Here is a 5,621-nt window from a genome sequence, read left to right as displayed (position 1 = left end):
CATCCCTTTTCTCTTCCACTCTCCTGTAGTCACTGAAGGAGTGGGAGGACAGGCAGGGCCCACAGGTTGGGGGCACAGAGAGGGGTGACTCCTGCCTGGCACTGCGGTGCAGGCTTTCTCCAAGAACCAGGGTGGAGGGCAGGTGGAATCGGATCTTGCCTTCTGAGTCTCTCAGCTCCTAGTGCCAACCTCCTATCTAAGTCCACCCTGGAGGAATTTGATCCTCTAACTGGCTGAGTTCCTGGACTCCTCCCTATCCTTAGGTGTGGTCTCTCCTCCCTTCCTCAGACTGATGCCTTTAGCTACCTCTTGCTCACCCCCCAACCCCCATCCTACATTCTCCCTTAAAGAGCTTTTAGAACTGGCTGGTCCCAAGACAAAAGTCCTCCTGCCCAGGCCCAAGTTGGGGACAAAATCCTTACTCGTCCCTGAAAATCTCCTGGTCACCTGAAGATGGGAAACTTAGGGACAGAGCTCACTAAGCCAATAGCTGTGTCAGATGCTGTTGGCCTGGCATGGGAAGAGGAGGACTGTCTGGAAAAGTGTGAAGAAACCATAAAGATTTCTTCAAGCTCAGTCCCTGGCATTGTTGATGATGGGTTTATCCAGCCAAACAGCTGGGCCTGAATATGCAGGCAAGAGTGAGGGGCTGCATTTAAACATAAGAAGTGGGGCTAGGGTTGTGGCTCAGTGGTAGAGCACTTATTTGGAATGTGTGAGGCACTGGGTTTGATCCTCAGCACCACATAAAATAAATAAATAAAATAAAGGTATTGTGTCCAACTACAACTAAAAAATATATATATATATATCATAAGTGCAGCCTGGTGTTTCTAGTTCAAGGCCAGACTTGGCAACTTAGTGAGTCTCAAAATAAAAAGGGCTGGGGACATAGCTCAGTGATAGAGTGCCCTGGATTCAAACCGCAGTACAGCAAGTTGCAAATTAAGATTTCTGAGCATTTTGACAGGCTTTGAAAAATGACCAGATTATATGTTTATCAACTATTTTACTGATTGATGTAAAATAGATTCTTTCTCCAAATAGATTTAAATCCCTTTGAGACCAAACAATGTTATGCACCCACTAGGTTTCTGGCATAAAGCCTGACACATAATAAGTGCTCCTTGGATTTTAGTTGTATAATGGATACAATAATAACATTAGAACAGCAGCAGCCAATGTCTTCTGAGCACGCATGGCTTGCCCGATGCTGTGGGAAATGCAGCATGCGCCTTATCTAAACCTTACAACCACTCTTATAAAGTAAATGCTATATCTACTCCCATTTTACAGATAAGGAAGTTGAGGTCAAGAGAGGGGAAGAAACCAGGTTAGAGAGCCACAGGTGTGGAGACAGAGGTTCAGGGGAAGATCATGAGAAAATGGCCCATAAGGGGGTTAAAGGAGTCCGTTGGGGAAGACAGATGCAACCACAGGAAGTAATTATGGACATGATACCAAGAAGACTTCCTACCCCTGTCTCAAACACCTCAAATTATCTCTTGAGGGTCAAGCAGAGTCTTCTAGTTTTACCCTCCTCCTGAAGTACAATGCTTGGGACAAGACAGGGTAGTGATTCAGGAGTCTCAGGGGCCCTGTCACCTCCTGAGGTGGAGGTAAGAGCAGGAAAAAGAAGACAAGGACACTGTTTGAAGAAGGTTAATGACCTCAGCCCCACCCTGACAAAGAACAAACTGACTCAGCTTCCTCAAACCATTCCACAAGAATGTTCCCTGGGTCATTGATCTCTAACTCAGTGAGAGGCCTTGAGTTTAAATGCCTGAACTTTAGATTTCCTTGGAGCAGATAACAGGGTGCTGAGGACTTCCCCCAAACTTCCTCAAGTACAGAAGGATCTCCTAAGGGAGGGAAGTGGGGTTAGAGAGCAGGAGGAGGCAGGAAGGGACAGTGGCTGACTGAGACTCAGTGCTGGCTGCTGGACCAGAGACACTTCAGGACAGACACTGGATGAGGAAGGCAGAAATGGCAGAGTATCCGTTAGAGGAGGGCTTTAGCTCTGATGGGTGCTTCTGCCCTTCCCAAAGTCCCCAAGTGGCCATTATCCATACAAAGTGGCCCTCAGATTAGCCCAGGGTTGTGCCCTAACTCAAGGCCCATCCACATCTAAGATTTAGTGAGAGAAGACAAACTGAGTGGGCCAATCAGGTTCTTCTCTTGCAGTTTTGACCTGCTAGCTGTCAAACATGGGCTTTCTCTGAAGAAGAGTCAACTAGAAAACAAAGCAAAACAACACAACAACAACAATAACAGAAACCCACCAGGATTTCTTCAGTGTTCTGCAGGGCTCCTCAATTACTTGATCTTTAAAGGCCATTTTCCCTCTTAAAATTTTTCTTATTGAGATATAATTCACTTCAAGTAAAATTCACCATTTTAGTTATTTAAAAATGTACATTCCAATAGTTTTTAGTATATTCCCAATGTTGGGGTTGAGCTCAGTGTATGTGCAGCCCAGTGGCAGAGCATTTACTTGCCTAACATGCATGAGGCCCTGGGCACACTGCAATAAATAAATAAATAAATAAATAAATTTGTGCAAGATTGTGCTATTATCAGTATTAATCCAATTGCTGAAGGTTTCCATCACCCTAAAAAGAAATCCCATATCTCCAACCCCCCACCCCCACTTGTCTCCCTGCAGCCATTAATCTGTTTTCTGTCTCTATAAATTTGGCAATTCTGGGCATTTCATATAAATGAAACTATACAGAACTTTTAAAGATCATGCTTATGAGTCAGGATTCCTAATCCAGAAACAATGGCCTGTAGGGAATGGAGCCCAAAGGCATCATCAGGAAGAACTGCAATGAGATTGTCAACAGCTTCAATGATATGAACCTCTTGGAGACCCTCTACCATGGCATCTACACCTAAGGTTTTGATCCATGGCATCTATACGTAAGGTTTTGAGAAGGCCTCTGCCAAGCAGCACTGAACAATTCTTCCTCATAGCAAGGGTACTGATGTGATTGCTCAGACCCAATTTGGAATCAGAAAAATGGCACATTTGCCAAATCATTTCTGTAACAGAGTGAGTTGAATCTTAAGGCCAACCAAGTCTTTGTCCTGACACCTGCTTAAGAGTTGGCTTAGCAGACACAGAAGGCGGTGGTGGCATTAGAAGATCACATGGGTGCCCCCTGTCATCCTTGCATTGAGGGCACCAACATGTGTGCTGAGGTGCTGAAGCTGCAGATGGATGCTCCCTGCATCCTCGTGGGTACCCTTGACCAAATGTTTGACATGCTTAACTGGAGATACTTGTCTCCCAAATACATCAAGATGTTTGTACTGGATGAAATTGAGGAAATGTTAAGCCATGGATTTAAGGACCAGATTTATGACATATTTCAAAAGCTTGACATCACTACCCAGGTGGTTTTGTTGTCAGTCACAATGCCCTGTGATTGCTGAAGGTAACCAGGAAGTTCAGGAGGAAACTCATTCATGTTCTTGACAAGAAGATGTATCTGCCAATTCTACGTGGAATGAGAGAGAGGAAGCTGGACACACCATTTGACTAGCATGGAACCCTGACCATCTCCCAGGCAGCCATGGTCATCAACATTAAGAGAGAAATTGCATATGGGGCATGATGGCACATACCTGTAATCCCAGCTGCTTGGGAGACTGAGGCAGGAACATTGCAAGTTCATAGCCAGCCTCAGCAACTTAGCGAAGCCCTAAGCAACTCGGTGAGATCCTGTCTCAAAATAAAATATAAAAAGTGCTGGGGATGTGTCTCAGTTGTCAAGTGCCTCTGGGTCAATCCCCAGTAACAATCCCCCCCCAAAAAAAAGGTAAAACTGAAGCCACAGAGTCCACTGTAGAAGACCTTTTGACTGCAAGGGTGTGGTGACAGAAGATAGCAAGAGGACCCTTCAAGATATCAAGTGCCAATGTCTTGTCTGGGCACAGAATCACGAGCCACTCACAGCTTTGTAGATTCAAACAGCAATTCTTTATTCCCGAACTCACACCAGCCTCTACACACGTTTGTAGATTCAAACAGCAATTCTTTATTCCCGAACTCACACCGGCCTCTACTCCCGCACAATTCACATCCCAAATACTTTTTCAATTCCACGAGAACTCAACGGGAACTCAGGCAGCAGGAACGCCCTATTCCCAGCAGGAATAACCTTCAACCTCGAACTGCCTTAAACCCAGATTGTCTTAAACCCAAATTATCCTAAACCGGGATACTTCCTAAAACCTGCAGGATATACCCTAAACCTGGATCCACCCTCGTCCTTGAGCAGGGTCACCTTTCTCAAACACACATGCAATGTCATATCGAATTTCCAAGGCAAGTCCATTTAACATGGGGTACGATGGCAAGGAAATTTTGATGTGTCATTCCTACTTGGCAATGGCCCTCAGCAATCAAGACCTTCCACAATACCTCTACTGAGGAGATGCCACTCAGTACTACTGTCCTCATCTGAGAGGGCTGTTACCTATTCCAGGTGAAGGTTCAATCCTGAAGGGCTAGGAGCAGATGGAGAAGGGGAGGGAGCCAAGGGATGGACACTTCATTTTTCCTTTGAATAAATGTCACTTTCTGAAGCTAAAGAAAAAGTGGAACTAATATAATATGGGCCTTTTGTGTCTGGCTACTTTCATTTAACAATGTTGCAAGGCTCATTCAAGTTGTTGTGTACAGCAATCCTTCAGTCCTTCTTATGGCTGAATAATATTCCCTTGGGTGGGTATACCATATATATTTTGTTTTGTCTATTCATTGACAGGCATTTCTTTCCACTTTCTGGCTATTATGACTAATGATACAAAGTGGCCCTCAGATTAGCCCAGGATCCTGTCCTGATTCAAGGCCCATCCACACCTAACACTTAGTGAGAGAAGACAAATTGAGTGGGCCAATCAGGTACTTCTCTTGCAGTTTTGACCTGCTAGCTGCTGCTATAGGATCATGTACAAGTATTTGTGTGAACATATGGAATTGCTAGGTTTATATGGCAACTCTGTTTAACATTTTGAGAAACTAAGTGTCCAACAATAGCTAAACCATTTTACATGCCCAGGAATAATGTGATATAGTTCAGTTTTCCCACATCCTTGTCAATACTTGCTGTTTTCCTTCTTAAGTTTTACTTTATTATAAACCAGGTGCAGTGGCACACGTTTGTAATCCCAGCAGCTCAAGAGGCTGAGGCAGGAGGATTGCAAATTCAAAACCAGCCTCAGAAACTGCAAGGCACTAAGCAACTCAGTGAGACCCTTTTTCTAAGTAAAGTACAAAAAAATAGGGCTGGGGATGAGGCTCAGTGGTCAAGTGCCCCTGAGTTAAATCCCTGGTATCAAAAAATATATATATTTTATTATAGCCATCCTAGTGAGTATGAAGTGGTATCTCAAATTGTTTTAAATGTCTATTGGAATCTTACCTATTTAAAATTGGGCTGTTTATCTTTTTATTTTTGAGTTGTAAGAATTCTTTGTATAATTTGAATTCCAGTCCCTTATCAGATACATGATTTGCAAATATTTTCTCCCTTTCCTTGGATTATCTTGTCATTTCTTAATGGGACCCTTGAAACACATTGCTGACAAGTCTAGAGGAGTAATCATAGAGG

General features: G+C 43.9%; 1 pseudogene; it reads left to right on the top strand.

Annotated features, from left to right (window-relative positions):
- Positions 1–2,748: 2,748 nt before the first annotated feature.
- LOC113187527 (eukaryotic initiation factor 4A-I pseudogene) lies at positions 2,749–3,620 on the top strand (annotated as a pseudogene).
- Positions 3,621–5,621: the final 2,001 nt, after the last annotated feature.

The sequence above is a fragment of the Urocitellus parryii genome, chromosome 2 (genome assembly GCF_045843805.1).
Source record: "Urocitellus parryii isolate mUroPar1 chromosome 2, mUroPar1.hap1, whole genome shotgun sequence".
NCBI lineage: Eukaryota > Metazoa > Chordata > Mammalia > Rodentia > Sciuridae > Urocitellus > Urocitellus parryii.
This window is presented reverse-complemented; position numbering and strand designations above follow the sequence as displayed.